This window comes from Triturus cristatus, chromosome 10 (genome assembly GCF_964204655.1).
Source record: "Triturus cristatus chromosome 10, aTriCri1.1, whole genome shotgun sequence".
NCBI classification, from domain to species: Eukaryota; Metazoa; Chordata; class Amphibia; order Caudata; family Salamandridae; genus Triturus; species Triturus cristatus.
The window spans coordinates 509,540,375-509,552,813 of NC_140593.1; the positions used below are offsets into that span (position 1 = coordinate 509,540,375).

Below are 12,439 nucleotides of genomic sequence, written 5' to 3' on the forward strand. Positions count from 1 at the left end.
AACAAAAGAACAACCAACAGAACCTGCCAGTTACATCATAGTGCAAACACATTCAGTATGCTTCTGGGTGACATACATAGGAGAGAAAAGAAGGTAGCAGTCAACATGTCAATTGTAAATTAGGCAATGTAAACAATGGCACTGAATGTAGGAGAACCAGGGGTCAATACACGAGGAACCAACGCCCGCAAACAGCAAACATACAGGACCGCACAGCCACTACACAGGACCATGTTAGTGTCAGAGGCGCCACACAAGGTCATGAATCAACTTGTTCAGTACACCACTCCCACAATCCAGCCCCCCCCCCCCAGCGAGATCAAACAGTCAAACCTCCCTCTTCAGACTCCAAGTTTTGTCGTTCCCGAGCCCAAGTCACAAATGGATCCCAAACATCACGGGGACGCGATGCAGAAGGCAGCAACTCCCCAAACGTGCTGAGCTGCTTATAACCATACGTTACATCGGCCAGCCAGCCCTTCACTGTGGGCACCCTACGTCTACACCAATGCATAGCCACTTGACGCATAGCGAACAGAAGGAGCAGCGCATGCAGCTTACGTGATTTCGGCGGGGTATCTCTGACATATCCCAGTATCCCGAGCATAGGGGACAGGGCGTCCGAGCGACCCACTATCTGGTTCGTCAAGTGAAACACCCGAGTCCAATAACTTTCCAACTCCGGGCATGACCACGCAATGTGAAGAAAAGAAGCCGAGGCCTGCCCACACCTCCAGCACTCATCTGTCTCACGAAGCCCCATTTTCCGCAGGCTGATAGGGGTTCTATAGAACCTGTGCAGGTATTTAAAGTGAATGAGACGTAACCTATAGTTGGGCGAAAGCTCAGTAAGCTGCCCACAACAGAAGTCCCACTGCTCCTCAGAGACCGCGGGTTGAAGCTCATCGTTCCAATATTGTAGGGACTTAGGCGTTGCCACCGGAGCCATGGTTTGTATTTGGCGATATATACGAGTGACCAATTTACGGGGGGACGGGGAACTTACCACCACCTCCAAAGCTGTAAAGGTCGGCGGTGCAGCAGGAAAGTCCCCACTCAATGTCCGGCAGGCCGCTCTCAATTTATGATACATAAAGAGTTCGGAGAAGGGTACCGTCTCGCCCTCCACAGGCAACGGGGGGGATAGGAACCGACCATCTGGGAAGAGATCTGCAAACGTACGAAGGTGTAGTTTCTCGCCAAGGCACCCCGCCACTCCGTCCGCCAAACACGGCAGCAGCGGGTTATGTGAGATCGAGGGGGCATACATCAACGGAAGCCCAGCCCTCCTACGCAATCCCTCCCACGCACATAACAAAGCCCCCGCTGTGTCAACATCCAATCTAGGGTGTTTCGCTGTAGCGCATATTGCCACATTCAAGGGGAGGGGCGCCACAGCGTCCCGCTCCACCGCCACGTGCGGCTGAAAGGGAGTGGGATGCGTCCAAAAGTGTAGGAACGGAGCCTGCGCGCATAAAGCGTACAGCCTCATATCCGGGGCTCCCAAGCCGCCCTGGGTCAATGGCAGCGTCAAAACCTCCCAAGCCACTCTAGCCTGGCCGCCCGCCCACACCAGGGACACCAAGTGGGACCGCAGAGTGGCAAAGAAATGCGATGTAAGGGGGATGGGTATGTTGACAAACAGATACAGGAACTTGGGAAGAACAACCATTTTTGCCAGCGCGATCCTCCCCGTGAGGGACAGCGGCAGAGAGGTCCAGAGCTTCACTTTCTCACCTAGCCACACCATCGCCCTGCCAAAATTAAGATTCCAGATAGCCTGGAGGTTACGACTAATCCAGACCCCCAAGTATTTGACCTCGTCAGCCTCCCAACGTAGGGGGTACTCAGAAGACACCACCTCGGTGCCATCCGTCAGGGGAAACATCACCGACTTGGACCAATTTACAGAGATGGCCGCAAGCCCCTCAAATCGAACAAACTCCAGCAAAACGGGATCCAAATTGTCCGCTGGATCGATGAGGTACAGAGTCACATCATCTGCGTACAGCGATATAAGGAGATTCCTAGAACTGAAGCCAATCCCCCTTGCCGTATGGTGTTGGCGGATATGGGCTGCCAGTGGCTTCATAGCTATAGCAAATAGCAGCAGGGAGAGAGGACAACCCTGCCTCGTGCCCCGCGATATGGGGAATGGTGCAGAGACTAGGCCATTTACTCGCACCCTGGCTTTGGGTAAAGTGTAGAGCAAACGGATTTTCCTGAGAAGCAGTGTGCTGCAGCCCTTCCTCTCCAAAATAGCAAATAAGTAGGGCCACTCGAGAGTATCAAAGGCTTTGGTGGCGTCTAAAAACACCACCGCAGCCCTGACATCGGGGTGCAGGTAGTGCAATGCGGAGAAAATTGTCCGCAAGTTGTGGGAGGTCGATCTACCCGGTATGAATCCCGATTGGTCAGGGAGTGCTATCACCGGCAGCAGAGGCTGCACCCGGTTAGCCAGGAATTTAGCCAGTATCTTTACATCAACATTAATCAGGGATGAGGGCCGATAGGAATTCAGGTCGTCGGCAGGCTTGTCCGGCTTCAGCAGTGTAATGATCAGAGCCTCCCACATGGTTGCAGGCAATACCCCCGTCCCCAGGGCTTCCTCATACACAGCCAGCAACCGGGGCGACAGCTCATCCACGTACGCCTTATAAAATAGCGTGGTCAGACCATCAGGCCCCGGCGCCTTGTCGGGCGGCAGACTCTTAATGACCTGCGCCACGTCGCTAGCGTCGATCGGAAGGTCCATGTACTCCCTATGGCGGTTGTTAAACCACACCAGCGCTATTGAATCCATAAAGGATTCCAGCCCCTCCGGACACTGCTCCTGGGTGCTAGTATATAATTTGGAGTAGAATCCAGAGAATGCATCCACTATATCACCTCTGCCATGCAGCAGCTCGCCAGCCTCAGTGCGCAGTTCGTGTATGTAAGTCACAGGACGCGGCGGTCTGACCATGCCGGCCAAGACCTTCCCCGGTCTCCCACCCTCACCATATCTTCTGGCCTCTGCATACTTCCCCAGAAATTTCACCTCCCGCAGTGCCTCCTCTTCGTACGCCAATAGCTTAGATTTCAACAGTCCCGCCTGCTCAGGTTCACCAGTGGTGAAGAACGTCTGTTCGAGCCCCTTTATATCTGTTTCCAACGCCGCCAGGGTACCCCGTATTGCCTTCAGCACCCCTGCCTGTCTGGCTATACATTTGCCCCGGATAACCACCTTAAAAGCTTCCCACAGAGAAGCCTCAGTGACCACCGATCCCACATTCAGGTCAAAGTAATCAGTGATATCCGTCCTAATCTCCTCCCGGAAAGCATCATCCAGCAATGCATGAGGCGGGAGCCTCCAAGAGCCCGCCGGGCGCGAACCCCCAGGGATCAGCAATTTTAACATACAGGGGGCATGATCAGACAGGGACCGGGGCATATGCTCCACCTGCACCGTCCACAAGGCCACGTCACGCGACACCAGCCAGTAGTCCAGGCGCGACCATGCACCACAGTGCGCCGATATACAGGTGCCCTCCCTTTGAGTCTCATGCCTGCTACGCCACACATCGACCAGCGCCCCGTCCGCCATTATCTCCCGCAATGCCGAGCCAGCCAGGGGGTTAAGTGTACGGGCCGCCCCTCTCCTATCTGCCGCATCATCAAGTATCGCATTAAAATCCCCGCCCCATATCACTGTATCGCAACCGGTAGCTTTCACCTGCCCCCATAGCTTATGAAGGAACAAGGGGGAGTCGACGTTGGGACCATACACAGCCACAAACACCACCGACACGCCACACAGCAGGCCTCGCACCACCACATATCTGCCTTCCGGGTCAAACTGCACAGAGACTTCCCTCCAATCCAGCCCCCGACGAATCAGCACAGCAACTCCACGGGCATAATTAGAATAAACAGCCGAATAGACATTCCCCACCTAGCATGTCGCAATCTCTGAGCTGGAGCAGTATTTAAATGCGTTTCCTGTAATAGGCAGACATCCACACAGTGACGCACCAAGTAAGCGTGTACCAATCTCGCCTTACGATGGTCGTTCAACCCCCGAACATTCCAGGTCAGACAGTTCAACGTTCTATCTACCATAGGCATCCCCCACTAACAATGCAAAAGCCAAGCAGCACATGTTGACGACGCCCACTCCCTGCGCAGAGAGCAGCTGTCCCAGAGCATACAATTGAAATTCTGGCATAGAACAACCACACACCACCAACCAACCCACCCCCACCCACTCCAACCCCCCAAACGGGTCGTAGGATATCCATCCCCAATAGTACCCCCCAAACGACATACAAAAAATAAGGGAACATTCCCGAGGGGGAGCAGCTATGCCGGCTATAGCCCTGCATTTAACAGGGTGGCCAGAAGAACTGCAGGGGATATGAGCCGCCCAGACCAGAATAAATGGAAATTAATAGTAGATGCGGCAGCAGCGCATGAGGCGCAAAAGTGCCCGAGTCCACCCCCCACCCGGCTATATAGGAGTCCATCAAAATGCAAGAAGAGCTAACCACACAAATGCATCTTACGAGTCCCACGGTCAATCATTGTCACTCAATCTGCCCTCAGCAGTCTCCGCTCCACTCCGGGGAAGTTTCCCAGATTTCCCACCCACATGTTTAGCGAATTTCATCGCCGCTTTGGCGTCCGTGAAGATGTGGGCTGTCCCCTCAAATCACACCTTAAGTTTAGCAGGATAGAGGAGTGAGTACGGAACTTGCGCCTGCAGAAGAACACGTTTCGCAGGAAGAAACTCCCGTCGGGCTGCCTGCACCGCCGGGGTGAAGTCAGGATAGAAGGAAATATTATTGCCTTTATGCGAAATGCTCCCACGCTCTCTGGCCAGCTTGAGGACCAGATCCCGATCTTGGTAGTTCAAAAGTCTAGCAATAATAGGCCTGGGCGGCGCCCCCACCGGGGGTTTTTGGCCCAAGGAGCGGTGTGCCCTCTCCACAACAAACACCGCAGACAGGTGAGGGTCAAACAGTTCGTGCAGGAGATCTGTGATGTAGGTTTCCATTTTAGAGATTGCGGTTGTCTCCGGAATACCCGTGACGCGGAGATTATTGCGCCGCGACCGCGCTTCTAAATCTTCGTTCTTAGCGCGGATGATACTCAACAGTTTATCCATGTGGAGCAGCTGATCCTTAGTTTCAACCTGAAAGTCATGGAACTCAGAGTGGCGAGTTTCCAATGCATCCAGCCACGTTTCGTGCGTCGCCACCTGAGTCTTCACTGAATCTAACTGACTGGTGAGGTTATCCAGTTTAGTGTCAATGGTACACAAGCTAGAGCGCATTTCGAGCATCAGTGTGCGCAGATCCTCCCCATGATCCTCCGCCCCCTGGTCACGCCGCTCCTCCGAACGGGATTCCGCCTCCGAATCCAGCTGCCTCGTGGACCGCTTCTGGTCAAAGTTCAGCCGCGGCTGCTTAGAGTCATGCTTCCCCATGATTAGTAGAGCACCTCAACACTCCGCTGCCACTCACAAGCAAGGGTCCACAACTCCCTCCCGGTCCGGTGCTCCGCGGCAGGCCTCCGCCACCACACAGGAGCTCCGCATGTACACTGGATCCAACGTTGGGGTCCGGATGCCTACTTTGCAGCCAACTCACAACGCTCACCGCAGCCGGTCTCCAAAGGTCATCCCCACGCCCAGTGTCATCCCCACCAACAGATCAGCACAGATCCCCTCCAGCCTCCAGATCCAGCCCGCAGTCGGGCCCTCAGCAGATCGCCTACCAACCACAACGTCCGCGAGGGGGGGGGGGGGGCAGTGTCTCACACCCCTCCTTCAGTCGGGAAGCCCCAAGCAATGTCGACACCAGCCCTCGAGACCTGCGCGCCACCACCGAGGAGACAGACCCCACCGCCACCAGGCCTACGATGCAGCCGCCCAGGATTCCAGCCTCTCCAGGACTGTAGCCAGGGAATAGTCCGCACTGGCAACGGGCCGCGGTATAGAATAGCCGAGTCCCACCTGTGCTCCACAGCGCCTCCAGGACAGTTTATGCCTACGCCGCCTCGCACTCTCCTTGTAGTCTCGATGTTGCGCCCCGGGCTCTCCACAGGCGGCACTACCACCACTACGTGCACGCATCAAATGGCGATCACCTCTTTCTCCGCCCTCCAGACTCGGGGGGCACAACAAACCCCTCGCCAGCCGCCCCTGGGCAACCACGCAGCGCTCACCGCACCGCCCTCGTCCTGCAACGGGCCTCGGAGTCAGGTCGCACAGCCGAGTCACTTCGCCCTGGGCAGTGGGCAGCACCCACCGGGTCTAAGGGTCGCGGATCCACGCCTCCACCAGTAGCTAGCCCAGCGCCAGGCACAGCACCCACCACCGCGGCACAATCCTCGTCGGGGTCGGGAGGGCAACCGGCGTCCGGGGCCTCCCAGTCAGCAGCCGGTAGTTGACGCCGCCGTCACACGGTCAGGGCCTGGCCTCCTCGATGCAGCCACGGGCTCAATTACACGCTCCCCGCACTCGCGGCTTCTCAGGCTCCGCCTCCCGCCCCGATCACAGGCCTCGCGGGCTCCGGTTCAGCTCCGTCCGGGAGGGGGCGAACACAGCCCACCACCGCCTCCGCAGTTCCGACTGCCAGTCTGGGCAGCTCAGCCTCACCCCGATGTGCAGGATTGTATCAGGATTAGATTCCGGCCAGCGGAGCTCACTCAAAGAGCGGCCATCTCGCTTCGCAGCAGGCCACGCCCCCTCTCACGTGGAATCTTAATGGGTTGGGGGGTAATCTGAAAAGAGGGCTGGTGCTCTTTCTCTATAGAAATCCCATCTAATCTAGGTAACTATCATCTTATTTTAACGTTGCTTAGAACGATTCCAATTGGGCTATCATTTCACGTTACGCGTTGCTGTCATCTCTGCGAGACACCGGCATCAATGTTCCACTCTCAGCGTTTTCTATTTAAACGCCAGTAAGCTTCTGCCACACCGTTATTGCTTGCCCGATATATAGGACGGAGCTATTTGGCACACGGCGTCAGCTCTTACATATAGGAGCTTCATCAGAGAGGTGAGTTAAGCCTTAAGCCTTTAGATAACTTTATTGCTTTATTGAGCAGTGTTACAGCCCATTCTATCTTCCGCTTTACAGTACATGAATATTACAAAGAGGCAATTTCATTAAGTGTTTTACGAGACCTTGCCTATGTTTCTGTCCACTCTTTTTACCCTAGGTTGTAATGTGTAATAGCCCCACACATACCTTTCGTGTTGCATAAATATAATCACACAGATGCTCACAAATCATGCCTTTAGATGACCTATCCTTACGTCATTTGCTCTGAATTATATGCAACTTAACATCTGGAATCGATAGGAGCCCTATATATACCTTCTAAGTTTTTGCTCGCCCAAATTTATATATAAATTAGTATACCTCATGAGCAAGACGGATAGTCCTAATTGTAACTATTGACACATCTTATATCACTCTGTCTTTATCACAGGAATACTCCTTCTCCTACTTTCAACCGCCATCAATGCGGCATACCACAAGTTATTTTATTGAGCTACATTAACATTTTTAATATCAGGTAACAGCCACACATTTTAAGACTTTTAGGTTTCATCATTGAGGTTATATATGGATGTCCACAGTTTTTCTTTATATCGTTTATTTAGGAATCATTTTAGATACCTATTGTTCACATATGAACAACATCAATTGTGGAAAGGTGGCTATCACGGCGCCATATTTCCCCCTTAAGCGGGCATAAAATTGAGGTATTATAGAATCATAACCTTACTTAATTAAATTAGTCGCTCCATTTGCGGTTTACCCGTTATGATTGTCATTATTTTACAGGTTTATTTCATGGAGCAAATAACCTGGACATATCGTTTTTAGACTACTTGAACTTATTGATCCTACTAAGTAGAAAGTAAGCATTTGAACAGGCACTTTTTATCACATTGGGTGCCACAGGAACAACCATGGGAATTTTGGTTCTTTCTATTCTTGGTCATAATTCACGTTTTTATCATTCTATACTTTTCCGTTCTTCCCTTATTGTTTTTATTTAAACAAACAACAATGAAGGCATTTAACTAATTATCTGTACAGTGAATATATGTTTTGTTCTATAGTGTAATATACCAATGTTGTTTTTATTGAATGCAAAATTAATAACACATGTATAAGTTATTTAGTGTAATTTTTTTTTTATCAATTTCAGGTGTTGTGTGGCTATTCCTGACGAAGGAGTGTTTTCACGCCGAAAAGCGCGAAGGTTTATTATCCAATTGCCATAGTATTGTGTTTTTATTATATTTTAAAGCTTAAGATAATTATGTGTATGGTATAGGTATATAGAATTAGTAATTATGTCAATATACTTGTGCTTTCAAAACAATATATGATCTAAATTTTGAAGAATTGTCAATAAAAAAAATTGATTTTTTTTTATAATTTGGTTGTTACACTCATTTTCTTTTTAGTAATATTTAGAATTATAAATTTGTTTGATTATATTGCCTAGGAATTTATTTTTCATTGCTCCAATGCATTACCCCCTTGTGTGAGTCACGGTGGGCGTGTGCGGGGGCCGTCCGAACCCCGCCCACTCATTAAAACGCCCGCAGAGCGCGAAAATTTGCGCAGCGCGGAAGGGGTTAAGCGCCATCTACTAGACATGGCTCTCCTACAGGAAACACACCTAGTTGGGAACACATGTAGGGCACTAGACAGATGGGGATATACTTTAGCTGGGCATGCCGGATTCACTACGGGGTCTAGAGGGGTGGGGGTGATAAAGAAACAGTTCCCCTTCATGGTGGAAAAGAAATGACAGATAATCAAGGTAGATTCGCTGCACTAATGGGCAGATGGGAGGGGAGGATGATTAATATAGTTTCGGTATACATACCACCAGCACTACATAATATCGCTCTTCCAGAATTAAGTGCATTTCTCCTCAGACAGCCTGACAGTGAACTTCTCCTCGGTGGAGACTTTAATAGGACATTGGACGACCTTCAGGATAGGCTCCCTCCCAGAACGCAGCCTAGGTGCCCCACGCCACTGTCTGACTTCATGGAAGCAATGGGCCTAGCAGATGTATGGCGTATGCAAAATCTGTGAGATATGCAGTTCACATACTACTCAGGAGCACGTAATAGCCACTTGCGCATTGACTTTATTATGTCACATGCTGACAGGGTCTGTAATTTTAGAGAGACACATCAGTTGGCTAAAGGAATATCGGATCACCCGCCCCCCCCTCTGGTCTTGCTATTTGACAGGCACTTGTACTACCCAACGTGGCATATCTTTGCATCCATGGTGCTTGAAAGTGCCCAAAATCCGAAAAGGGCTACCCCAAGCCTTTAAACACTATTTGGAAGAAAATGCGGGCTCGGTGGCTTCGGCACAGGTCCTATGGTAAGCATTAAAGGCGGTTATAAAGGGGGAAGGACTCTTTCTCATGGTAGGGCATAAAAAGGGGAGAAGAGCGGCTATAGAGTAGATAGAAAGAAATATACAACAGTTGGAGAACAAACTGGTCGACAGTCCCTTTGAGAGATGGCACATACCTTGCAATTCAAAAGGCTGGATTACCGAGAGCTGGCAACAGAAATGACTAAAGCCAAACTAAAAGCATCAAGAGATAGAATATATGAGCATGGGGATAAAGCTCAGAAGCTCTTGGCCTGGCTCAAGAGAGGGGACGGGGCGAGTAGATGGGTACGCGCAATCACCACCATTTCAAGCGAGATATGCATTAAATTGAGGATGAATTTTCACAATACTACGCCTCGATCTATACTGAGATCACAACGGCCACAGCGGAAGAGGCTAGAGCCATGCTGGTGGATCTGCCACTCCCGATCCTAACCTCAGATGCTAAATCAGTCTTAGATAATGACCTTACGATTGAGGAAATATCCTCTGCCATCCAAGATATCCAGTCCGGAAAGGCTATGGGCCCCAAAAAGGTATACCAATTGAATTGTACAAAATAGTGGCATCCCAAGTGGCACCATACTTGTTACAAATGTACTCGGAAAGTGTGTCATGCAATGAGCTCCCACTGGAGCAGCGACTTGCCAGGATAGTCGTCATACACAAACCCGGCAAGTCGGCAGACCATTGTTCCTAATACTGCCCCATCTCACTCCTAAATGCCAAAATCTAAATACCTGCCAATTTCCTTGCTTCTAGACTTATTCAGCATGTCTCTCACCTGATACACCCAGACAAATCGGGCTTCTTTCCAGGAAGAAATACAGTGCTAAACCTACACTGCCTTTTTAGGGTACTTGGTAGGAAAGATACGATCAGAGAAGAGGCAGTGATTATGTCCCTCGACGCACACATGGCGTTCGACACAGTGGAATGGACACACCTATTGGCCGTGTTGGAAAAGATGGGGTTCGGCTCCAAGTATCAGGCATGGATCAAACTCCTGTATTTCGGATCCATGGCACAAGTGGCTGTGAACAGGAGAACCTCCACTGCGTTTACGCTGCAGAGGGGGACTCGGCAGGGTTGCTCCTTGTCACCGCTTCTATTCGCACTAGTCCATTGTACGCGGACAGACAAGGTCATATTGTATGTCGCTTCCCCACGACACTCCATAGCCAGAATCAAGTTGATTCTAAGGATTTAGGCGAACAATCAGGGTACTCAATTAATTGGTCTAAATCTATCATATATATATACTCAACGGTCCATCCCCGACTTTACCAGAGGGCTGCGAAGTGACCATGACGAGAGAGGGATTTTGGTACCTTGGCATATTTGAGACACCAGACCCTGAAGTATTTTATGCACAGAATATGCAAGCCCCGCTGACCCTCCTCCGGAGCGATGTCCAACTATGGAGAAAGTTACCATTGTCGTTGCAGGGCCGAGCAGAACTTTTTAAAATGATGGCATTGTCTCGCTTCCTATATGCAATACAAAACACACCTTTCCCAATTTCCCAAACATATTTCCAAACAGTTGAAGGGGAGGTTCTAGATTTATTATGGGATGGAAAACCCCAGCGGATAGCGGCGTCGGAACTGACACAGGGACGGCACGACGGGGGAGTCGTACTACTGCATCTCGAAATATATTATTGGGCAGCCCAGTTGGCAGTAATAAATCAATGGGTCCATCGACCGCATGATGAACCGGCATACAGAATGGACAGCTTTCTCATGGGAAAAGGGGGATATACCAGAGCACTGAACACAAAACCAAAAGGCAATGCTCCAACCGGACCAACAACACATACATTAAGGCACAAGGAAAACAAAAGGCTGTGATGATCTAACACCCTGACGCAAAGTACCCCATTGTGGGATAGCGAGAAATTGGGAGGGCTCCTCACCTCTCGAGGTTTCGTTAGATGGGACCTCATAGGTATCTCGATGATAGGGGATATATGGAAACAGGGGGGGGGGGGAGGGAGTCATATAGCCTTTGAGGAGTTACAGTCCAAGTATGCAATGGCCCCAACTGTAGCCTTCAGATACCTACAAGTTGAACATGCCCTAAAGACGGCCATCCCACCGGGAAGTAATCCTCCCGGAAGCATCTCCATTAGAAGACAGGATTCTCACAGACTACATGGAACGCAAAGCAAAATCCCCAACTTATCAAAAGTCGCTGCGCAACTCCCTTCACCCCCTCCAGAAACTCCGGATTCAATGGCAGAGAGATGTGGGTGAACTCGAAGATGAAGACTGGCAGGCGGCCCTCGGGTCTCCCAGGGAGGTCGCTAGTGCAGCGAGATTTAGACTAATCCAACGTAAGATTTTACACAGAGTTTACCTCTCCAGAACCACGCTAGTTAAAATGGGGAGGGAAATGACTACTCAGTGCCAGCGAAAATGAGGACTAGAGGGTTGCTTTTATCATTTAGTGTGGGACTGCCCATCGATCCAGCAGTATAAGGAGGAAGTAATGAGTGAAGTGACCAGAGTCAGCGGGAGAAGCGCAACGATACAACCAAAACGGTGTCTCCTTAACATTTGGGATGAGACAGACCTAAACTGGAAAGAGCAGAAATGGGCTACATTGCGGATGATGATCGCAAAACAAAATATAGCACGACACTGGGGGGCGCAGACCACACCGATACTCCAGGACTCGGAGAGAGCTATGGACACCTGTATGATAACAGAAAGAACTCTATACTTAATGAAAGGGTGCCCAAAGAAATGGGACCAGATATGGGGCAAATGGAATACATATAGGGGAGGAATTTGCACCAGTCCCTCAGATATCAGGAAGGGGGGTCTCGAGGCGGAATAGCGAAGGGGGCTCGAGTGTAAGCTCCTCCGAGGGGGTTGATATGGGAAGTAACCTACATTATTGGTGTGACATACTGCTTGTGAGTCTGACTGTGAATTTCATGACATTTGTTAAAGGCTGTACCTACCAAAACAAGTTAATCTTTTTTTTAAATAACTCTG

The 12,439-nt window shown here is 50.5% G+C and overlaps 1 protein-coding gene across 1 annotated transcript in view; it reads right to left on the reverse strand.

Moving 5' to 3' along the window:
• Positions 1 to 12,439, reverse strand: part of NOM1 (nucleolar protein with MIF4G domain 1) — a 294,420-nt gene that overhangs the window by 56,816 nt on the left and 225,165 nt on the right. The gene's annotated exons all lie outside the window — the stretch shown is intronic.